Source organism: Ascaphus truei, chromosome 3, assembly GCF_040206685.1.
Source record: "Ascaphus truei isolate aAscTru1 chromosome 3, aAscTru1.hap1, whole genome shotgun sequence".
Taxonomy (NCBI): Eukaryota; Metazoa; Chordata; class Amphibia; order Anura; family Ascaphidae; genus Ascaphus; species Ascaphus truei.
The window spans coordinates 364,898,303-364,924,151 of NC_134485.1; the positions used below are offsets into that span (position 1 = coordinate 364,898,303).

General features: G+C 42.7%; 1 protein-coding gene across 5 annotated transcripts in view; it reads left to right on the forward strand.

Moving 5' to 3' along the window:
• The window catches only part of STARD13 (StAR related lipid transfer domain containing 13), a 375,955-nt gene that overhangs the window by 269,434 nt on the left and 80,672 nt on the right, over nucleotides 1-25,849 (forward strand). Inside the window, exon 1 of one of the 5 annotated variants that reach the window (XM_075592134.1) lies at nucleotides 24,943-25,112. The exons of the other annotated variants lie outside the window; for them this stretch is intronic. The gene's annotated coding sequence lies outside the window, so the exon portion shown is untranslated. Of the gene's footprint in view, nucleotides 1-24,942; nucleotides 25,113-25,849 lie in introns of those variants that run through there. 5 annotated transcript variants of the gene reach the window in all.

Genomic DNA, 25,849 nt, shown 5'->3' on the forward strand with positions numbered 1-25,849 from the left:
TGCGATTGGGCAGGTTATTGTGATGGTGGGGCAATCAGGCGGGTGATTGTGGTGGTGGGGTGATTTGGTTGGTGATTGTGATGGTGGGGTGATTTGGTTGGTGATTGTGGTGGTGGGGTGATTTGGTTGGTGATTGTGATGGTGGGGTGATTTGGTTGGTGATTGTGGTGGTGAGGCAATCAGGCAGGTGATTGTGGTGGTGGGGTGATTTGGTTGGTGATTGTGATGGTGGGGTGATTGTGATGGTGGGGCAATCCGGCGGGTGATTGTGATGGTGGGGTGATTTGGTTGGTGATTGTGGTGGTGGGGTGATTTGGTTGGTGATTGTGATGGTGGGGTGATTTTGTTGGTGATTGTGATGGTGGGGCAATCCGGCGGGTGATTGTGATGGTGGGGTGATTTGGTTGGTGATTGTGGTGGTGGGGTGATTTGGTTGGTGATTGTGATGGTGGGGCAATCAGGCGGGTGATTGTGATGGTGGGGTGATTTGGTTGGTGATTGTGGTGGTGGGGTGATTTGGTTGGTGATTGTGATGGTGGGGTGATTTGGTTGGTGATTGTGATGGTGGGGTGATTTGGTTGGTGATTGTGGTGGTGAGGCAATCAGGCAGGTGATTGTGGTGGTGGGGTGATTTGGTTGGTGATTGTGATGGTGGGGTGATTGTGATGGTGGGGCAATCCGGCGGGTGATTGTGATGGTGGGGTGATTTGGTTGGTGATTGTGGTGGTGGGGTGATTTGGTTGGTGATTGTGATGGTGGGGTGATTTGGTTGGTGATTGTGATGGTGGGGCAATCCGGCGGGTGATTGTGATGGTGGGGTGATTTGGTTGGTGATTGTGGTGGTGGGGTGATTTGGTTGGTGATTGTGATGGTGGGGTGATTTGGTTGGTGATTGTGATGGTGGGGTGATTTGGTTGGTGATTGTGGTGGTGAGGTGATTTGGTTGGTGATTGTCAAGGATTATGCAACCTGTCCTTATTTTCAAGGATATGCTGCTAATTGTTCTGAATAAACATCAGTTATAAAGTTCCTGGCACCCTTTTTCTATTTGTTTCCATGTACAACCTATCTCTGCTGCCGGTGGTGGGGGGGAGGTGGGATAGGGGTGTTACATATATATTATATATATATATATGTGTAGCAGAGTCCCCCTCCTTACCTCCGGTTAGGGGTTTCTGCTCAGCTGAGCTGATCCGCGGAGTTCCGCGCGATCGGGGAGTATATATATAAATATATAGTGTGTTGTGTTATCTTTTATTACGGAATGTATTGTGTCCTATGAGGAGCCATCCTGCCCCGCTGGAATCCCTCATAGGTGGAGGCGCTGCACAGAGAGAGAGAGCTCACCCCAGGCTCCCTGAAGCAGAGGCTCAGGACTCCTGTGAGTGTACAGGTACAGCAGGACGCATAGTCGCTCGCGGTTTTCCTTTAGGCAAAGGGAAAGGGGGCTACATATGTATATATGTATATATGTATATACAGCTGAACCCCGTTATAACGCGAATTCGGTTATAACGCGGTTTTCACGTGGCTCCCGCTTTAAAAAAAATAAAAATTTAATTAAAAAAATTAAAATTTACATTTTTTTGCACAATGCACACACTGCACACACTGCACACACTGCGCACACTGCACACACTGCACACACTCTCACTGCACACACTCTCACTGCACACTGCACTCACTCTCACTGCACACTGCACACTGCACACTGCACACTGCACACACTCCCAGCACACACTGCACACACTCTCACTACACACACTCTCACTGCACACTGCACACTGCACACTTCTCACAGCACACTGCTCTCAGCACACTGCACACTGCTCCCAGCACACTGCACACTGCTCCCAGCACACTGCACACTGCTCCCAGCACACTGCACACTGCTCCCAGCACACTGCTCCCAGCACACTCTCACTGCACACTGCACACACTCTCACTGCCCACACTCCCAGCACTCACTCTCACTGCACACTGCACACACTCTCACTGCACACACTCTCACTGCACACTGCACACACTCCCAGCACTCACTGCACACTGCTCACTGCACACACTCTCACTGCACACACTCTCACTGCACACTGCACACACTCTCACTGCACACACTCTCACTGCACACGGCACACACTCTCACTGCACACTGCACACACCACACACCACACACCACACTGCACACACTCCCAGCACTCACTGCACACTGCACACACTCTCACTGCACACACTCTCACTGCACACACTCTCACTGCACACACTCTACATCCCTGGGGGGGCGGGAAAAATACATGCTGGGGGAGGAAATTGAGAGAGGGGAATTGAGTGGAATGATGGAGGGAATCAGTAGAGATTGACAAAAGGAAAGGGCAGATCTTGGCAGTGTTAAGAGCCATACTTAACAAGTGGTGCTAAGCCATATGGCAGGGGTACGCAAACAGGGGGGCGCAAGATTTTCTAGGGGACTGTGGCGGTTACAGAGGTCCGGCGCTCTTCCCAAAGGCATTTCAATTAAATGCCGGGGGAGGCGTGAGGCCTCTGTAACTTCTCTTACCAGCTCTCAGCCGGCTGTTCGGCGACGCGTCGCCATGGTAATACAGCATCAAATGACGTGACGCTTCGCCTTGACAACGCGCGTCAAATGACGCTGCGGGGTGACGTGATGTCACATGACCCGCTGCGTCATTTGATGCCGGGTCCTAGGACAAGACGGGCGTGAGCACTGGGGCTGCCAGGTAGCGGGGCGCAGCTCAGAACCTTTGCACATCCCTGCCATAAGGCACCTTACAGCCCTTTCTAGCACCTCTTGGTAAAAATGGCCTAAAATGTGCTAGGCGGGTTACACATTTGTTTCAAACCTTAAAACATAGTTTTAATGTATTGTTCTCTTGAAATACATAACCATGGTGCTACACCCTTTTGTCATGTGGAAACGTAATATAAACAGCTACTAAATCCTTTGGATAGAAGACTTTTACCCGTAGCTGCATGCCAACAGTGTGGATAGACCACAAGAGGGAGCTATGATGTTGCTAAGAAAGGAAGTGACTTGACTCATAAGGGGTTTATGGGCCCTGATGTTTAAGGGAAAAGGAAGTTCCTCCTCAAGCTGGGTAAACACTGTTAGCAACTTAATTCACAGCTACAGTACCAACAAAATAATCTATCCATAGGCCTATTAGTGACTAATAGTATCATAAGATGCTGTAGTACAGCAAGGTCAGACCTATCCTGCACACATCACATACAGTTGAGGCTATCTACAATCGCATGAGTCCGGAAGGTGGCAAATAAAATATTACAGCTGAGATTAATCAATGCAAAGAAAAGAGCAGCATTTTCTGCTCCCGAGTACACAATTTCAGTGAAAGTTGTTGATCAAGTTACTTACACCTGGCACGGATTAATTATAGAGGTTTCCACCACCTCTGATATGCCATTCTATCTGGTGCAAAGAAGAAAAAAATAAGGGAAATATAGGCATTTACAGATGTAGCATTTGCTACATCTCATTTTAATATATGTGCCGGGCAATTTTTCCCATTAACACTCCCCAAATTCCAAATTACCTTCACTATTAGAGTCTATTTATCAAAGTTTCCCAACTGCAAATATGGGACAAAAGCAGAGCAAACAACTGCACCAGATTTATCGAAGATAAAAATAATTTGACTGGGAGTTAAGTAGTGTTGGACCGGGTCCTCAATTATAAAAAAAAAACGGGTAACGGTACCTGGCCGAAATTAAAGGTTCTACCCGGGTCGGGTACCCGGTTACCCGGTTTGGCACTTACCTGCAGGGTGGCGGCGGCGGCATATAGGACCAGCAGCAGCAGTCCTGTGGCGGTGGCAGCATCAGAGGTGTCTTCAGCCAGCGGGGGAGCTGCAGGAATCACTTCCACAGCACCGGAGCAGGTAAACAGTGTCTGTGTGAGCCCCCGGGTAACCACGTGACCGGAGCAGGAGACGGAGCGTTCCTATTGGACAGACGGCTGTCTAAAGACAAATTGCTGTGAGTCACCAAAAGTCTGCATTATCCTGCTAAACATAGCAGCCCTGCTGCCAAGGGCTTTACGCATTTAATCCAGCTGGAGCACCCTCCAGAGGAAGAGAGAGGATCCAGCAGACTGCGGCGTGGGACCACATTGCGGTCCGGCGGATCTACCATCTAAGTTGGCCTGGTCTGTCTGGCCTAAGACCAGGAAGGTACCCTACATGCACCAACGGCCATACACATAATTATTGGTTCCCGTGAGGGGTTAAAACTAAGATGCATGGTGCTAAGAACTGAATACAGCTGTGGAGATAATGAGATGTGGTAATGATGAATCCTATATGAGGTCTGGGATATGTTCTTGATTGTAGGGAGGGTACTGGGTGTGGTATCCTAGTTGGTAAACCAATGTCGATGGCACTCAAATTGTCCAGGAACCTAAAGGCTGAAGATCACCCTAATAAACAGTACCCTAATCCCCTTGAATGAATGTGTAACCATGTAGCAAGCAAAAACTCACGAATCTGCTGCAGCGTCCACGTTGATCCCACCAGACCTTCCAGGTGTGCCTCCGTCCTTGGAGATAGATAACAAAGGGAGAGAAAAATGGCAGAGCACAACCGGAACCATCCAGAAACAATTTAGGAGGAAAGTGCGTAATCCATAAAAAAATATTTAATAGTCAAGGAAAAAAGGGGCAAGGCATTACCCCACCAACATGTTTCGTGCTTCACAGAGCACTTTATCAAGGCCTTGATAAAGTGCTGCTCCAGGATCCCTCCCAGATGGAGGCACTGCAACCAGAGGAGCAAGACCACCCCAGGCTCCCAGCGGCGGAGGCTTAGGCCTTCTGTGAGCCACAGTGACGCGAGTACCCGGAAGTACAGGAGTTACGGAACTACTGAGTGTCCAGTCCCAGCGCGCGGGACGTATCATTCTGACAGAGAGACTCCTTCCCCTTCTTCTTAGCAGCATGCCGCAACACTGTGAAGCCCCACCGATTTGTACCGACTGCATTTTATTTATATCTAAGTAACTTATTGCTTGTTTACTTACCATTTGTAATACATATCTTCTTGACCTCGGTGCGCTCTTGTGCTCCTTTCATTCCAAGTTTCCAGTCTCTGTAAGTCCTGGAGAGAAATTACATCCTACTCTGATTCTACTACCTTACACAATTTAGTATCAGCAAAGATGGAGACATTGCTCTCGATGCCAACCTCAAGGTCATTAATAAACAAATTAAAAATCAGGGGTCCCAGTACCGACCCCTGAGGTACTCCACTCATGACCTTAGCCCAACTTGAAAAAGTTAAATTTCTGACAACCCTCTGTTGTCTATCCTTCAACCAGTTTTCAATCCAGGTGCATATATTTTTACTGAGTCCAATTTGCTTTATTTTGTGCACCAACCTCTTTTGTGAAACCGTATCAGAAGCCTTTACCCTGGTCTAAATTCCTACTTAGCTCCTCAAAGAAACAAATAAGGTTAGTTTTGGCATGATCTATCCTTCAAAAATCCATGCTGACTATTTCTGAATATTATCCCCCTCATTGGTGCTGCACTTGAGTGACCGCGGTGACATCAGACCTGAGCATGTCCAATCATGGAGCAGACCTGGTGCCCTCCTCCTGGCTGTACTTAAGGGCAGTGCCACCCCAAATTTAGTAGTGCCTCTACCTACTTGAGAGAGGGGGAGGTCACACAGCCAAGAGCCTGATTATTGGACCTTCTCTGGTCCTCTTCCCTCCAGGGGAGCGTGAGTTTGTACCATACCTCTGTCCCTGCTAGAGGGGTAGGGAAGAGCTGGGACTGCTGTGGGTGCCCTTGGCCTGTAGTGAAGGTCCAGGGACCATCCTTCAGTGAGTAGCTGACAGTTGCTGTATTGGGCAGAACACTGCTGTGTACTGTGCTGCACAGAGAGAGACAATAAACCGTTCCTGTTATTATACCTCCGGCCCGGTGTGTGATCTTACTGGGGGGAGAGGTAATCAGTTCTACCGTGGGAGATCATCAGTTCCCTGGAGCCTGCGGCAGATGGAGGTGCTGCACTGCTAAAGATATGTGGGTAATGTATCCCAGAAACCTGATCCTGTGTCCCCAATACCATCGGCAGATGACTCAGCCCTCCAGTTTACCAGCAGGTATCATGCACCACACGTTTAGTAATGGCCAAATCTCCCACCGGGTGGGGGAAACACCGTTACATATGGAAAATGGATAGGTCCTGGTTTACATCCCGATTTTAAAATAAAAAAAAAACAATCTGAGAATTACCTGTCTCCCTTTTATCAAGATAAGGTGATAGGGGAGCCCCTGCTGCTGCCTCAAAGAAAATGAACGGTGAACGGTGCTCTGGGTATACACTGAATAGGTAGAAAAGGTAGAGAAGATCCCAGTGTAGCACTCAAGTTCACCCTCTGGTGATGAGTGTATGATTTAAAACATAAACTTTATTAAATACAACACATATATAAAATATTGGGTATTAAAATGACGTACTAGAGGTCAGTGGATCATGATACTGACAGCCGTGAGGCTCAGGATCAACCTAGTATGTGTGTCCTATATGTATCAAATATCACACAGGAAACTAAGCAGACATCCTGATATGGACCTCTGTGAAAGGTGAATAAGTAGGGTGTGCTCCGTAGAGTACTATGTCTACAGGTCACAATGGGCAATATATGCATAGACCATAAATAAAAGTGGTGTGACTAGTAGTAACTGGTGCACATGTAAAGCAAATATAATGTGCACCAGTAGATCTCAGTGTGCAGTCAGTAAAGATCCTCCTCAGTTATATAGCTGTAAGCACATTGCTGTGTGAAGCTGACCTCAGGTAACCTCCTGAGGTCCCAGTGTGGAGGTGTAATACCCTGTAGTGACCTCAGCGGCAACGTCACAGATAGCACTAATGAACACTGTGCTAATAGTATGGTGGTGGGCACCCTTATCAGGTGAGCTTAGCATATAAATAGACACTGTACATGAGGAGGGGGTGGCTGCGTAAAGTGGAACAGTGGCTGTGGTAGCTATGAGTAGTAATATACTCTAAGCACATAAATCACAGAACTACACTCAGTACTAAGTAGACAGCACTAACCCTATCAATATTCAATAAAACGAGGCTCTAAGTGTCCATCTGGGCACTACAAGCCTATATATCAGCGCGAGCAGGACACCGCATCAACTCGCGGTATGAGACATGAGAGCGGAAACAATAACAGTCCTGCGCGTGCACGTGTGGGGACGGAGCCGACACGCACGTTTCGCGAGAGGCTTTCTCAAGGCGAATGGTAAGTATTACTGACTGCACACTGAGATCTACTGGTGCACATTATATTTGCTTTACATGTGCACCAGTTACTACTAGTCACACCACTTTTATTTATGGTCTATGCATATATTGCCCATTGTGACCTGTAGACATAGTACTCTACGGAGCACACCCTACTTATTCACCTTTCACAGAGGTCCATATCAGGATGTCTGCTTAGTTTCCTGTGTGATATTTGATACATATAGGACACACATACTATGTTGATCCTGAGCCTCACGGCTGTCAGTATCATGATCCTATGACCTCCAGTACGTCATTTTAATACCCAATATTTTATATATGTGTTGTATTTAATAAAGTTTATGTTTTAAATCATACACTCATCACCAGAGGGTGAACTTGAGTGCTACACTGGGTTCTTCTCTACCTTTTCTCACTTTTATCAAGTACAGAGTAACATTCTTAGCAGTCTAGACAGATCCTGAAATATGCTGTGTTTGGAAATATTCCAAAAGGTATTCAAAGTTGCCAGAAATGGGGAACCATTGCCTTTCAAAAAAAATTTAAAAAAAGCTTTGACAAAAGCAATATTGAACTGTATTTATAATAAATCTGTGTAAATAAAGATGTTGCTTGCAATCAAACACTTTTGTCTTGCCTTTGTGACTACCTCAGCTAACAATTATTCTATGAGTGTAACTGCAGAATGGCAGTGCCAAAAGTGTGAAATATATTTTGCCCTATTATATCAGCATGGTCAGGCTGACATAGTTATGTGTCAACTGTTGCATCATTTTTATTGTAAATTATAAAAATGTACAAATCAAACAATAATATAGTTCTGTAACCAAGAGAGATGAAGAGTAGAGGCCTGCATCCTTTGCGTGTAGGTTTTACGAGTCTGATCCACACCTTGATGCCCAAACTCCCGACTAAGTAAAATTTATGTTCCACAAATGCAAATATATGAATCTAGGCCATAAGCACTAGATTAATGGGTTATTGGAAAAAAATGATTTGTCACAAACTGAAAATCTTCTTCAATTCATCAAATACACTTTACTACACAAGGTGTAATTCAATCATTTCTGATATGAGCAGCCGCTTCAGAGAATATTAAATCAGATAATAAAATCATTAATTATTGGTCACACCTAACACTGAAATGAAGAATGCAGAAAAGAAAAAAAGGTACTCAAAAAATAGTTCCGGATTAAATAATCTAAATAATATCTATACATAGATAAATAGGAAAACTGATCTTGAAAATAAATCCTCCTGAAGGTGACAGAAAAAATGGTTTCCCACATCACTGAAACATCATTGGAGGTAAACAAAATGGCAATCTTCAATAAGTCAAAGTACTCACTTTTTGTGTTAGCAAGTTCTCTTCTCCAGAAGTGAATTAAAATTCTTACCCACTCCTAGTGTTTCCTTGTTGAGGCGTGACCAACCGCTGATGAAAAGATCTAAAAATGAGGTCTGCAAAAATAGTAGCGCACAGCCAAGGGAGCCATGCAGGGGGATACTAAAAAATATATTTATTGTTACCTCACAGAAAAGGAGGTCAAGGATAAGCACCCAAGAGGTGCGAAATGCGTAGGAGGGTTCCTAGACCTCCTTTTCTGTGATGCAACAATAAATATATTTTTTACTATCACCCTGCCTGGCTCCCTTGCCTGTGCGCTACTACTTTTGCAAACTATATTTCTGAAATGAAGTATACCAGGATTTACAGTATCTGGCCATGGAAATATTATCATCATGCTGGGAAGGACATGTATATTAAACACCAAGTCAAATATTGTACCCAAGCCCAGTATCGCGAGAATTTCTTTCATATGTCATTGGAAGTATGGTATGATACTATTCTAAATAATTATCTGACAGTACTACTTAAAAAATAATAACAAAGAACCTACAGAATAGTTGATACCAAAGGGCATCCAGGAGGCTGATATTAAGACATTTTAGAACTGTGAAAAGTAGAAAGGGGATGGTATAATATCCCCACGTCCACCAGGCAACTGGGAAGCCGCGACAGATGACCTCGCTGGTTCCTGTTGACCTGCCTGACGTGGGAAATCTAAACCTCCATTTTGTTTTCCCTGGACTGGACTGTGCCAGAGGCACCTACCCCAGTAAGTATCGCTAGAAGCAAGGGGTCCCTGGATATGAAACAAAAGGTTCATCTCTGGAGATGCCTACTTCTATGTAAAAAAAAAAACCAGTCTGGGCAGAACTGCTCTTTTAAGTAACTGATCTCTCTTTATTAAGAGAATCACAACAGCTGTGGAATTCATGTGAATTTTAAACATCGCTCCTTGTTATAATTATGCCATCCAACTGCTAATTCTATCAATTAAAGAGTATAATAAAACATTATTGCTCTTTAAACAGGATGACAAACTGCATGACACTGTAATAACACCTGTTGTTTTCACAGATCGACATTTATTAGTGTAAGTCCTTAAATGTCACATATTTAAGTATTTTTTCATAGACTACCCTGTTTAAAGAAAAAACGCTGACATATTACTTACAAACCAACCACAATATGTAACAATCCATTTTCTCAGGGAATTCAAGTAAGATATACAGTATGTAGATGTCACATGTTCTATCTCATCTGTTTTGGGACTAGTTGTTATGATTGATTGTCTTTCAAGTTTCATTGGCTTGTATAATGGTTCTGATTTTGTTTCTTTGGCGCTGAAAGGTTTACATAACCATGTGTTTCATTTCAGGGAAATTCCTCTTTACAGCCTTACTGTATCACCTAACCATGTGTAACCAAGACGTGTTTTAGAGAACATGATTTCTGAGAAACATCATCATACAACACATTTGGTACCTGCAATTACATTGTGCTTTTTAGCCTTTTGCCCTTAAGGGATTTGAGCTTGCTCCAAGATGGCAATTATGCTTATTTATTTTTTTGGTACATTGTTTTGGCATTTCAATTAGAGAAGTGTTTTTGATACTGATGGATGTTAATAGCCGACTCCTTCACAATGAGCTGCAAACAATTCTGTGCCTACATCCCTCTGGATTAAAATGCAACTCTATTTCAGGTGTTTAAGTGTAATGGTACTGTACAAGAGGATATGGAGAACCAGTACTTTGTAATTTTCATACAAAGGGTACCACTACTTAAAGAATCTTCCACTTCTCATTCTATAGCATAGTAGTTGCTTAAATATTTCTAAAATACCAGCCAAAGCCCTTTACTCCAATGATTACTAAATGTAGATTTCTTGTTTTAATTAGACATAGTACCAATGCTTTTTACACCAATGTCCCCACGGATCTAAGTATTGTAACACTACTGTACTGTCAGCCCATTTACTAGATTGATAGATTTCTCTTGTTTTTCTGTGTAATTGGACATTAATCCTTTGAGTGCTGATGGTGTTTGTACCCCTGAGTGCTGAAGACATTTCTGCTTTTTTTTTTTTTTTTATAGAAACACACAATTATAAATCTACCCATGGTTTAATGTTATTTTCTCAATTATGACTTTTAAAAAAATCTCAATAAAGTAACGTGAATATAAACTTACATAAAACCTTAATTTGATGTCACACTTACACAATGTATATATCATTATTTTCCCCACCCTTAACACCCTCCGAACATCTGAGCATATTATTTGTAAAAATAAAAATAAAAAAAGTACTTCAGCAGTATGAGCACTAGAAACAGTGACAAAAATATACAGCAGTAAAAATATGCCTTGCTGAATTCAGCATGGTATAAAATATATATGTTTATTAATGTATATACTTTGTGAAACTAAGTTCTTATTTCTGAGGTGTTCATCTATCTCTAAAGTTATAAAACAATGTAGGACCTTTCCATAGGCTTTGCCTCCAGCAGCAGAGAGAATCTTATCAGATAGATGGGCATCAGGACCTGTAGGATGGGATTGGACACAATTATGTAGGTAGACGAGACAGACATTGTTAAAATATCAGACAACCCTACAGTTCACCAATTTGGGTAACTCCAATCCAACCTGTGTCAGAGTGAGAGTACCTGGACCTAAGTGGTCCCAGAAGTCAGGCCTGAAGTAAACTGGTCTCAAAGGAATCATCCCAGGTACAGGTCGTTAGTCATGCCGTTAGAAACCGTGATGTTTAGTCATTTGATGGGTCACAGGAGCCTTCTCATTCTGTTTCCATGTACATTAGCTGCCTTGTGCTGGCAAATCCTACTATACCAGCCTCTCCAAATATTAGGAAAATCTTATAAAATGCTCCTGTGGTATGGGATACATGGCTGAGACATGTAAATGACAGGACTCGGTAGCACAAGACTGCTATAAGAAGAGTCAAAAGACTAAACACCATGTTGCTCAATGACATGATTAAGGACATGTACCTGGGATGCTTCCTTTGATGCCAATTCCCACATCTCTATTGAGCAACATCTAGCCTGGCTTCTGGGACTTCTTAGGTCAGGTACTCTCACTCGGATGGGTCAGAAGTTTATTTTCTCTGTGGCCTTGCCCATGTTCTACCAGAACCTATGTTATGTGGTTAGTAATCTAATCAGAAGTACGCTGTCAGACACTATGATCTTGTCCGATGTTTATTATAGAGTCCATTGTATATTTACATCTATTGTTCATAGTAGAGTGTGTTAGGTCTGAGGGGCGCAACATTTTCTGGGGGGGGGCACAGCGCTTACAGAGGCCCCGTGCTCTTCCCCAAAGCATTTAAACTAAATGCCGGGGCAGTGCGTGCGAGGCCTATGTAAATCACTTACCTGGTCTCCGACAGAGTCTGGTGATGCATCGCCATGGCAAAACTGCATCAAATGATGCTGCGTGGTCACATGATGTTGCATTGCCATGTCACGTGACGTCAGAAACCGCCGGAAAACTGGTAAAGGGGTAGGGGGGCACCTGAGAAGGGGGGAGAGCAGGCAGGGGGCGCAGACTGAAAAGTTTGTGCACCCCTGAGATAGGTGTCCTGTGAGCTTGCTATAGAAACTTGTACTGTTTCTTATTAACAAGCTACCTTGACTGAGACTTTTATCTTGTCAGATTTTTGTATGCAGATTTTCAGAGCAATTGTCTGGGGTACCATAGATGACACAGTATACTGTACTGTATACCTTATTATTATTGTATGTGTTTAAATTGATCCTGTTTTACTCTGTGGACCCATTAAGTGGCATACATTTTATTATTCTTCCCGAATAGTAGGAGGCGCTGTGGTAGGTTCTCAAGAACCATCGGCATGGTTGTTGTACCTCCCTATTGAAGTCACCATTCACCCGCCAGTGGAATGCAAGCATTGCAATGCATTATAACTACCAATTACATCACTTCCGCTCCAACAGTTTAGTGTTAATCTGTGATGCATAATAGGCCTCCATTCACATCAGGAGGCTGCAGAGAGAGGGCAAAATACTATGGTTGAAATGTTGCTTGCCTCTTGTTACCCATTTATACAAATACCCTGACATGCCACTCTGTGTCTTGAGTGAAAGTATTATATTGATAACATTATGCATATTGTTTTTTAAAATGATTATTATGGATATTTTTGTGTATATTCCCTTTTAAGCACTGAAGTATAATGTGCTATATTTAGCTACACTGATCTATCATTGTGTTCTTTTGGGTGCTGGAGGTCCACCATATTTTTGTTTGTTTATTCTGCAGAAGTAGCGCTGTTAATCAGCACACTGCTTCTCGAAGTCATGCCCCACAATGCCTTTCATAGCCCTATGAAATACGTTGTAGGGTGCAACTTTGGCAAGCTGAGCAGTGATTGATAGGTGTGCTTAGGGTTGTGTAATATAAAAATTCTCACCACAATAATGATATTAAGAAATGTATCACAAAAATGATATATTTCGCAATACATTTGTTAAAAGAAGTCTGACATTTTTCTAGTAAATCTAAATAAAACGTGTTCACAAAATAAATAAATTTTCTTTACATTTAGTAGAACGAAGGGCCCTTTATTCCCAATCCCTTTCCATGTCGGCACTTCACTTTTTTTCACCTACACTGCTACCATCACCCCAGCATCCCCCTCATTCATCCACCCCTCATTCCATCACTCACACCCGAGATACTCCTTCCATTTAATAAAACTTTTCACTTATAAAATGTTAAAAATACATTTAAACAGATTTTTCGACTATCAAGAATTGTTAAAATGTGTTATACAGAGTGTCTAATAGATTAACTCCAGATAGAGATCATGGAATTTCCTATTCAGAAATAGGATCACCATGAATTCTGTGATCTCTATCTAGAGTTGATCTATTAGACACCTATGGGCTGTGTGCACCTTACCTTTTTGTTATTCACTGCATATATGTCCCAAAGATACCTGAGATATTATCTGAGATCTGACTCCAAAAGACTGTTCATGGTCCTACGGTTCAGCAAAGTATCCGGCCGCTCCACCATCTCTTACCGTGCACACCAAAACTGGAACAACCTACCAGAGACTCTCACTGCCGCCACCAGTCTAAGTTCTTTCAAAACTAAAGCTGTCTCACATTTTAATCTGGTCTGTCACTGTTACATACGCCTATAATATATATCTTCTCTAACTGTGCATGCAATGTCTCGTATATAATGTATAACCCTGTTCACCTATGTAACTATTTGTAACCATGTATTATTTGTCATCTTAACTCTGTGCCCAGGACATACTTGAAAACGAGAGATAACTCTCAATGTATTACTTCCTGGTAAAACATTTTATAAATAAAAATAAAATGAATAAATAAACCTATGTATACATTTGAGGCATCAAATCTAATGTCTTTTTGCTATCTGTATGTATGTAATCACAAGGGAGAATGAAAACTCTCTGATTTAAACTATAGGACATTTGAGCCTAAGTGACAAGCACTGTTACTGGGTAATTTTCCCAAACACTATACAGTGATACATTTATTTGCCTGATCTCAGGATTATACAACTTGTAACACAGCTAGTGTCAAATCTATTATATCTGGCTAAGTATATTACTTATCATCTCTCTGTGCTGCAGCACATGATTACTATCGAAGTACACCATGGACACAGAGTCTGACATCTATTTAGCGTAACTGTATGTACAGATATATACCAGTGTAGAGGTTTTTCTGAATTCATCATACCTAAGATAGATGTACCTTAAATAAGACTAACACTCTACCTACCACTCCACTACGAGGAATTTTTATGATACATTTTTAATCTTTTCCTGTGATTTATTATGTTCTGATGTAAATGATATTTTATTATTTTTGTTCTAATATTACTGATCCCTAATGGTCATTAGACTGACCAACAGAAAAAATTAACTGACGGGCCATTGTTGTCTGAAATAAATGATTCTAGCATTGAGTACAATTATGTGGGGAATTTTTACTCTATTTGGGTCAAGTCTGTGTTGTATATTATATGCCCCCTTGCACTTGCTGTTTTGTCTTTTATACAGTACAAGGACTATACCTAGGGAGAGCGGTCTGATTCATCTTTTTCTACAGGGTGAATGCGTTAGAATAAAGTGACTTCTCAACATGGTTATTTTCAAATGGTCAAATTGAGATTGAGAAACATTTAGAAATGCCGTTAACTCCTATTGTGTTCATAATGCAGTTTTTGTTCAAATTGAGATTGCTTCCCCTTTTTCTCCTGGTCACATATGTGCTACAGGAAAAAGAGAGGAATAGTGGAAAAGGAAAAAGTGTGGAGAGCACCAGAATTTCATAAAATACATTAAACGAAGACAATCGGCAAAAAAACATAATTTAAATACTAACTTACAGGCATACCCCGGTTTAAGGACACTCACTTTAAGTACACTCGCGAGTAAGTACATATCTCTCAATAGGCAAACGACAGCTCACGCATGCGCCTGTCAGCATGTCCTGAACAGCAATGCCGGCTCCCTGCCTGTACCGAAGCTGTGTGCAAGCGGGGGACTATAGAGCCTGTTACACATGTGTTATTTACATCAGTTATGTACGTATATGATGATTGCAGTACAGTATATGCATCGATAAGTGGGAAAAAGGTAGTGCTTCACTTTAATTACATTTTCACTTTACATACAGGCTCCGGTCCCATTGCGTATGTTAATGCGGGGTATGCCTGTATAATGTAGACTTTGAAATCATCTTGTACCCATCTGTACTGGAGAAGTGCTGATCTGTAGACATGTTTGAAGGAATTCTAAAAAAAAGTGCTTTGTAACTAAGGATTCCTGTTTTCGGCTTTAGCTGAAAAACCCTCAGATAAAGCATCACCACCGACCAACCAGTGTACTTTTCCCGTTAAAACCGATAGCCCGGAGATGAAGCAATATTTCTTAGAACACCAGAGAACTAGGAGAGAGTAATGGGGCAACCCCAGTGAGCAATCTGCAATCTGATTGGACAAACTCTTTGGCGCCTGCACTTTTTTGTGTAGGCTTCCCGTCTTCCTGTACAACACATTCATCCAGACCGCAACCGCATTGCTGTGCAGAGCACCAAGAGCAGGGAGCGCAAAACCTACCGTTAGGCCTCGCCGTCACACAGAGTTATACTATTTTTTGTAACTTTCTTTGGGGTATTTGTTATTGAAAACAGATTTCCCGCATATGGAAAAATATTGAAAAATAATAATAGACGCCGATTTCAAAAACAAAATCTTAACACTAAAAAATTGAATCCCTATTTACTATTCAGCCCTGATCTCTACTATTCCTGCTTGTTTGACAAAAGCAGTGTGTATGGGAAACTATGTGACATTTCTTGTTGAGCACAGGTACACTTTTTTGGCTAAATGTTAAAAGCTGGTGCACATGGTTTAAATGATTAAACAAACTTTACAAACAACGCTTTCAAACATCAAAGACTTTCTCTGAACTTGTCTTGGGATGTATATTGCTATGGGGTTCATTTTAATTGAACCCATTACCTTACCTCTTCAGACACCTCTTCCCCCTCTTCTCAGGTCCTTAACTTTAGCTTGTAAGCAGATCACCTGCCACATGTCTTCTCTCGCTGCATCATCAGAGCTTTCCATTATTTTCAGGTGTCTGCTCTTCGTTCCTTGTGCCACGTGTTGCATTGTAATATACCTGGACTCTCTGTGGTCATTTATCAAAAACTTACCTGCTCAAAACTCGCAGGAGAAGGAAGATTTATGAAAGATACATATTGCATCACTTTTAGTTGGAATTTCTTTTATCTGCTGTATCTGCCACCCTCTGCATTTTCTGTCTCTCCACTATCTCTATATACATTAACCCCGTATTCTCTGTAACCTTTTTCTTTTACTGACACTTGTTTCTAATTCTCAGATGAAGTGCTGATCCTGTTAATCTTTTTGTACCCTCTCTGTATTGCTGTGTCTAGAAATCAGGCCAACATTTTTTAAATGTTGCAATTGGTATGTTCCTACTATGACAGAGTTGAAGTAAAATGACACCATACTGTAATTGTCAGAAATGCACAGAGATGGGAATCTGAACTTCCTAAATACTGTATATAAATTTGTAGAATAAAATTCTAGAAAAATTCTACACCAACTTTGTGCAATATATATATATATTGCACAAAGTTGGTATTGTAGTGACATACAATTATACAAAGCTGATACATTTTTTTTGCCCTTTTTTTGTTAATACTTCATTTAACAATACAGTTGTAAGTTGAGAAAAATGATCATTGGCCTTGATTTTGCTAGTTTAAAACCAGAGACATAACATAAAACACAGACAAAGCTCAGTTTTTAGCACATCTAGTGAGACTCATATACGGTACAGTGCCTAAATATATATGTATAAATATCTAATAAGTAAATGGTCTTTTAGTTTGACATTTTTGGCCAAAATTGTTGTAAGCCCCTGAGCCAACGGCACGGCAGACCACATATCAGGGGTCCCTAACGCTAATATAAATTCTTAATAACCTGTGTAATAACAGGAAGAATGATTTATCGTAAATCTGTCAATATTAGTAGCAAAGTTCTAAGTCTGACTGAAGCTTTTATTAACCTGTACATTACCAGGAAAAGCACTCTGTATTAGAGATGTCACAGCCAAACTGCAAGCAGGCAAGTTCCCCTGAGTGGAAGATGCTATGGAGTGAGCCCTTAACCATTTAAATGTGGGAGGGGGTGAGCTTAAATTAGGAAGGAGGTTGCCAACCTCCAATCAGCCATGACTAGCTGGACAAGAATTGTAAAACATACTGGACACCTAACAAGCTCCTATTAAACCCCCAAAATACCCACAACATATATATAAGCATATGAGTGTCAGAGGAGTGCTACTGAGCATGGCAATATATATTTAAAACCAGAGACATAACATAAAACACAGACAAAGCTCAGTTTTTAGCACATCTAGTGAGACTCATATACGGTACAGTGCCTAAATATATATGTATAAATATATAATAAGTAAATGGTCTTTTAGTTTGACATTTTTGGCCAAAATTGTTGTAAGCCCCTGAGCCAACGGCACGGCAGACCACATATCAGGGGTCCCTAACGCTAATATAAATTCTTAATAACCTGTGTAATAACAGGAAGAATGATTTATCGTAAATCTGTCAATATTAGTAGCAAAGTTTGGGGGTTTAATAGGAGCTTGTTAGGTGTCCAGTATGTTCTTGATTTTGCTAGACCACACTTCTGTCCTAACACTTTATTTAAAAGCGTTGCTATTGTGAAGAAAGACCTCAACCTTTCTAACGTACACAGACTTCCCCAACCCAATAACATGCACTGCTCACTTTTACAGGCACAAATATAATGGAATGTCACATGTAAGAAACATACACAGTAGCCGAATGGCTGTTCTGTCTGGTCGCTAATTGAAAAATAACTAGACCCATATTTCCTCGATTCTAAGCCACCATCGATTGTAAGATGCACCATTGATTTAATAACAACTTTTCGGCAACAACAAAAACAGAAACTACATTAAATGTACAGAAAAAATGACAATGACAACGTAAATGAAGGCACCTTCAGCCTGTCATAGGGCAACAGCAACCTCCTGCTCAGCACTACGGGTGGCGCACTACGGTTGGCAGCCTCGCGTTCTAGGAACGTCATAACACAATGTAGGAGATCACGTGATCCTCAGTTGACTCACATTAGCGACCATATTGGTATGAGGAACCATTCAATTACAAATACCCGGTTTTCAATGTTTGCCAGCACGTACAAAGCAGCTATTCCAGATTGGGGAGGAGGAGAAGGGATATGTTTTCGCCTCTTATTGGAAGAAGGGAATTTATCGGGATTATAACAATATACCATTTTTACATATACTTCAGTTCAAATGGCCAACTACGTCACAACTTACTCCTCTTCCTAGTGCCTGGCAAGTTTCTTTTGACATCAATTGTAAGACGCCTCGCGATTTCAGAAACCTTACAGTGTGAAAAAAAAGTGCGCGTTGGAATTCGAGGAAATAGGGTATACTGTATTTGTTTAACCTGTTAATTCACGTGTAGCCAGGTCTCCCCAGCCTGTCAGCACCCCCCTCACCTTGCTGACGATCGCGGGTGCAGCCGAGTCAAATGGCGGCACCGCGTGGCGATCGCAGGGGTGAGGGCGGTCAGGCCCCGGCTCGGGGTTGCCGGGGATGCGTGCGGCCGGTTGCCAGGGCCGCACGCGCGTCACAGGGCTCCCGGCGCTCCCGGAGCCGGGCAGCAAGGGCGCCGCCATTTCGCAATAGCTCGCGCATGCGCAGTGATAGTCAGGCGCCGGGGAGACTCCAAACAGCTCGCGCATGCGCAGAGAGTCGTGCGAGTGTAGGAAAAGCAGTGAGAGAGTCACGGCAGCCCCAGATAGCCTGCGCATGTGCAGGAAAGCGCATAGAAAGCCTGCGATGCCCTAGCCTACCAGGGAAGGCTCAGAGCAGGGACTACGAATCCCATGAGCCTCTGTATGCCCCACGTGACCCCAGGGAGCCAATAGGGCTTAAGTTGACTTGGCAGAAGAAGGAGATACATTGTTTGGGCTGCAGCTACGCAGTCAGTTGGAGCAGCGGAGCAGAAGGGGAAGGAAGGGTGCAGGGAGCGAGTGAAGCTCCTGCATCGCGTAAGGTCCCCCCTCTCCCAGGTAGGCCCCAACTCCCCACTAGGTTAGTGGGTAATTGATAAGGGACGGCCCCAGTTAGGGACTCTGCCCTTAGTGTGAGTGCTGTCTTGTCAGAGTCACAGCTATCAGTGCTGTGAGGTCTGACAGGCAGGCACAGTGTTTGTGCAGCACGGTTGCTGCACGTACCAAGTAAGTGGCAGTGCGTTACTGCAGGTACTAGTTGGTTAGAGTCAGGACCGGGAAGAGCTAGGGGGGGCGAGATAGGCCAGTTAACCCCTTAGGTCCCAGGTAGGTCCTCACTCCCCAGTTTGTGGTGCTACAGGGACAGGCCCTAGGTTAGGGACCGTGTCATGTAGTGCCAGTGTTAGATAGGGATCAGCGGATGCTGCAGTTCCAGTGAGGAGGTCTGGGTGCAAGTCAATACCCAGAGATCAGAGACTATCTCCAGGGTGGGATCGGCCCTGGCGGACCTCAAGCAAGGATTCACCGGACCGGATCAGACGGGATCCAGAACGACTGATCCTTTGTGAAGTTGTTGCTGCTGCTCCGAGCACCGGAGTGCTCGGCAGGTACTATACATATACAGGTGCACCAACGGGCCCTTAGTATAATAGTGACTGCGCAGTCACCCATTGCCTCTCTGCAAGAGTGCGGGACATTGGGTGGAGTTTCTATGGACACTGGGTGGGATCACCTGGTGTTGGGAAAGCGTCCTGTGCGACGCAGTAGTGTCTCCTCTAGAGAGGGACACATGTTATTGGGTGTGATGTTATAACTCTGTGATGTTATGAGTATAATTGTTATGTAAGAGATATCACTTGTTCATTCAGTAAACCTGTTATCCATAATACTGGTGTAAGTGGTTTCTGGGTGGGTTCCCATGTTAGGGTCATTCTACATTTCCATAGAATCCTACATAGGTGGAGGCGCTGAAACCGAGACCGTTCCAGAGGATTCACCCCAGGCTCTCACTAGCGGAGGCTCAGGCCTCCTGTGAGCCTGCAGGTATATGCACCACACCTGGTGACACCGTATGTTCTACACACCCACACTATATATGTGATTGGGTGGGGTGGAATACCCGTTACACACATAAATAAAATATAGATGTTTACAATACATAATATAACCATTTTGTATGACTTATCTGAAAGGTGTATCAAAGCACTAAGCAAAAAAAATATATATGTATTATTAAAGATTAAGAGTTTGTAAAGTACATTATATAATAATACCATATTATATTAATAAATGAATGAATAGGTGGGAAATGTATGTGTACAAACAAATGTGTGAATGTCTTGAAAACTTACATAAATATAAAATATGAATTATTAAAAAAATTATAATTAGCCATATATTGTCGTACTAAAGGTGGTAAGAATTTCCCTCGTATACTTGTGCAATTTGAGACTAAAAGGAAGCAATTAGATTGAAGATGGAATATTAAATGTATTGTTCAGTTCCTATATAATTTGAACTGAACTGCTAATCACCAGTAGCTGTTGCCTACCTTAGTTAATTAGTAGTTAATAAAATGGTTTGAAAGCAGACATATTATCTAGTCTTTCAGCTGTCTCTGGCATGTTAGGCCACACACATGCAGTTACTCCTAATTAAAGGTCGTGGAATTGAGATCGGAAGAGCTGCTTCTACCAAAGTGTTCTAGGACTACTTGTTTCCTGCTTCCTAAGTAATTCTACATATTTTTAAAAGATTACTTGACCTTGTATAAACAAATAAACCAGTTAGGAGGCCCTGCAATAATTGGCATTATTTATGCAATAAGCTTCCCATCAGTGTTGGTAGAGGGAATTCAGAACTGCTTGGGATAGTCACACAGGTATCCTAAATACATGTTGTATTAAAAAAAGATCTAATAAGGTGTGAGGTTTCACAGCAAATAGGAACATTGGGAGATTTAGGTGAGCCAAATAGTTATTTTCTGCTGTCAATTTGTCAGTATTTGTCAGTATTCTGTGCCAAAATTTTGTTTACCGAAAAAAAAACTGGTTTAGACAGAAATGATAGAATAAAAAATGTGTTGCACACCAACAGAAAAATCAAAACTGTGATACTTATACCGGTGCTCCCAATGCAAAGGAAGACCCGCTGCCATACTCCTGATAAAGGCTGCATAGACAGCCGAAACGTCAGTTCACTTTTCTGATTCAATAAATTGGCTTTTGTAATTACGATGTGCCCTAATTCTCCTTTTTTAGTCAGAAATTACACATACCTATTATGACTGTGCCTATATCAGCCTCTGCGCTGGAGGATTGTTCGAAACATGCATTAAGAGTGGGTGTGCTTGACAACAGATGCAGTTAGAAAATTATACCACAAACTGTTAAAAGAGTAGTGCTGGAATACTATGCATTTGCAATGGTTTTCCACAAATGGGAACACCTTGAAATGCATTCTGAATAGACAACCAGGTAATTGTCAACTTGAGTGGGCCATCAGATTTCAGTGTCAGTTCAGAACATGCTGTCCAGCTCGCCCTATTCATGTAGGAGAGTCCCTGACTTTTAGCTGTAGATTTATCATTTTACTGCTTCCTCCCTTCAAATAATTCCCTCGTCTCAACGAATGTCAATGGAAGTTTTAGAAATCTCCTGCATTTTAATCCTAAATCCTTAACGGAAGCTTACAATGTTGGTTAGTATTGTACAGATCTTGTTGTTCAGCCATACTGCTTTCATCAGTTATATGTGCTGTCAGAACCAAACGTAAATTCTAGAATACAGAACTTCATTTAGTGTAGTATGGTTCTGCAGAGCACTAAGACAGCAGCTTTAGTTAAGTTCCAGAATACATTACAGGACTGCATCTATCAATGAACCAGATATTGATAACCCTCGCCCCATGCTAGTTAGATTTTTCAAAAAGGAGCTTAAATTATGTATCTAACTATTATTTGATCCAGGTTCCTAAATCTCAAACTTGAGAAGAGGAAGTACTCAGTAGAATCTCTTGAACAACAAGACAATTGAATACAATTTGATCACTTTAACATTAGGATTTTTTTCCCGGTGAACAGTATTGAGTTTTTGATATCTGTAATCTTGGATAGTAGAATCAGCCCTCCATATGGTAACTAAAATGACAACTCCCTTACTTTCTTCACGCCTTCACTCTTCAGTTTAAAATATTAACCTACTTGCTCATCTCTCAATAATTTTACAATTTCATCTTTTGTGTATCAGTTCATTCAAATTGCACTGCTGAGTCCCATGGAAACTCTGATATTATGTATTATAACAGGATATGTTGGAGGGTTACTCTTCAAAGTGCATGACCAGGGAGGCTGCCAGGAGGTTCCCCTCTCCCCCCGCCCCGTACCCACATGTAACGTACAAATAAGGACAGGATACCGGAACTGGATGTATAAAAGGCAGCTGCTATTTATTTATACAAAAACCTAACAGGGGGTAAATGCCACTCCCTGCCAGAGTGCTCCCTTGACAGGAGGGGGAGGGGACGGTCAGCCATCCCTCGAACCGCTGAACTGATGTCCCCTGCGCGAACGGGCTCTCGAAGTCATGAATAAATGACCACGCCCACTCGTACTCCCCCCGGGCACAAACGGCCCAGCTCCCAGTCTGGCAAGAACAAGCACCTACTCCAAGAGCCGCTGTGACAAAGGCAAACAGGCTGTGCTGCCCGCCAGCAGGGCCTTAAGTAGGCCCTCAGGAAACCCCACCCATGGGTAGGGGAGCGAAGTGTGGGGGGCGGGCCAGAGAGGGGAAGGCCACCCCCCGGTCAGGTGACCCTGCCGCCGATGGCTGGGGGGCTGCTGTACTATAGTTCAGATCCAGGCACTAATACACAGAAAATGCAGTTGACTTCAGTGGGCGTTTGTGTGCGATGGTGCCCTGATCAGGGCCGCTGACAGATTTCTCGGGGCCCAGGACTAAAGTTTTAACCGGGCCCCCTCCCCCGCATATACCCCATGTCGACGCACTTGCAAGCTCCCCCAACCCCCTTTCACACCTCCTTCCGAGCTACTTCCTCTATCCCCCCTCTCCCCATGCATTTCTATCACTCCTGCCACCCCTGTCTCCGCTATCATTTAATTACCACCCACACACAATGATACCCCTGCTACCCATACAATTTCCCCCATTCCCACAATAATTACCCCCACAATATCTCATCCCTCTCCAACACCTAAAATGCAATACCGCCCTTCCCACACCCAAAATGCAATACCCTGCCCTTTCACACACATAATGCAATACCCTGCCCTTTCACACACATAATGCAATATCCCGTCACACACACACACACATAATGGAATACCTCCCCTCCCACACACACAATGCAATACCCACCTTCCACACACTACATTAACCCCCCTCCCACACAAACATCAATCCCCCCTTTAACACATAATGCAATATCCCCCTCCCACACATTGCAATACTCCCCCTCCCACACAATGCAATAACCCTCCCTGTCACACACAGACAAAATACAACACCCACCTCTTGCTGGTGGCCGGAAGCCTCGCTCATGTGTGGGCCTGCTTCTCTCCCACTGGAAGCTGGGCCCGCCCCGGAAGTTGAGCCCAGCTTCCGATGCGCACCAGCGAATGAGAGGGTGGACTGGCGGCAATCAGAGGTACGGCACGGGTGAGGCAGGCCCGCAAAAGCTGGGGAGAGCCAGGGGCCCGACCTGGCCAGGCCGAACAACCTCACTGGCTCGGCTCCCCACAAAAAGCGAGCCCAGGAGACTTTTCCCGGTTCTCCCCCTCTGTAGGTGGCCCTGGACTTGATCATGACTATGTATAACAGATCTTCATAGCTCAGTAACGAGGCCTTCAGTGCTGACTTACAGGTAAGATGGCCTGTTGTTAACTTTAAAAGACGTTTGTGCTAATGATATGCAAAAGAGATGGGGACCCCTCAAAGCACATCCACAGCATTCTCTTAAAGTTAACGTGGGAATAACACAATATCAGTAAAAGAACATTTTTGGATTTGTTCGGGGTTCTGAAATGGGAATATGGCTAACGCGAGCCAGTGTTACAGTCAATTAGCGCCGGGGACTGCCTTATCTGCCATATGCAAATGAGCGGCCTAACGACAGTTGATTTTGCATATATTTAGCTTGGAGGCTAAGCCCATGGTAGCTAACAGACGTTATTTATTTAGGTGACATCACATAGGTAGCCCAGATTTAACAGACTTCTGAGGATCTACCCGTAGAGCAGAGCGAAAATGGGAATTTCCATTGGCATCAACAGGAACTTTTACAAACATATGGGTATTTTTGCCATAGTGATGTCTCTGGGAAACATTGATCAATCACATCCCTGGTCTCTAGAGGGGTTTTCCAAGCTTATCTACAGTGTAATTTATAAAAGACTACTATTCTTTGATATATTTTTAAATGGCTAAATATATTACTGTAATAGCTGTCGCTATCGTATACTGGAAAAAATAATACTTTCATCAAACTGATGAGTCGACACATCTCATCTTATTCACAAAGCTGAATACAGTAACTTGAAGAAATTCCAGCTGTGAGTTTGTGTTCCTTCAAGTGGGCGGAGCTTCCAGGAACCTGAAGGCAGTCTGTGCTCTGATCAGACTGGTAATGATGTAGTGCACAGCTGTGCAGACTACAGCTCAGCATGGATGGGAAATATTAGCTGTCAATGTGGATAAGAAGAGAGCAGTAACTGCTGTAAAAGTCATCTGAGAGATTGCAAGAAAGAGAAGGCACCAGAGATTGAAACAAAAGAAAATGATTATGCGTGTAAGGTACTGTCAAGGATAGATGTTCATTAACTAAGTTATATTCTATAATTCTATACTTACAAGTCTGACTAAATAGTTTTGTAGCTGTGTTTACAGTAGTAAGAGCAAGTAGAAAATATATCACTAAAAATATTCTTTCTTTTTTGTTGTAAATTGTCATGGTTTTGTGCTTTTATTGACTAAAGCTTAATGTTTACCCACGTTATCCTCTCATAGCATTTTTAGATTGTAAGCTCTTCGGGGCAGGGATTTCCTTTCCTATTGTGTGATTTTGCTGCACTTACTGTATTATTATAATTCCCTGTACTGTATTCTTTGTGAAGCGCTGAGTGCACTTTTTGGCGCTATATAAATAAAGACATACAATACAATAGCATGCATCTGGCTATTTGATCCCATTGGAGTCAATGTATTAAGAGTCTAGAAAGAGAATCCCACACATTCAACTTTTTTTCCCCTTATGGCACCCTGAAACACAAAAGTTAAGTTAAGTTTCTAACATTTAATGCTGTTTTTTTTCATATTTTTTGCAGTAGTTTAAAACACGATAAAAGTGAAGGACTTAAATGGAAAAGCCAATACCCCATTAAAATGTGTGACCTGAACCTTATCACTAACCCCTCCTCTCTTGAGTCAATATGTTCTGTAAGGGCCAATTGCACTGTAATCAGGCCTCATACATACCTCCTCTCCAAATCACCAGCAAGCAGTATGGGGGAAACAACCTGGCACATTGACAC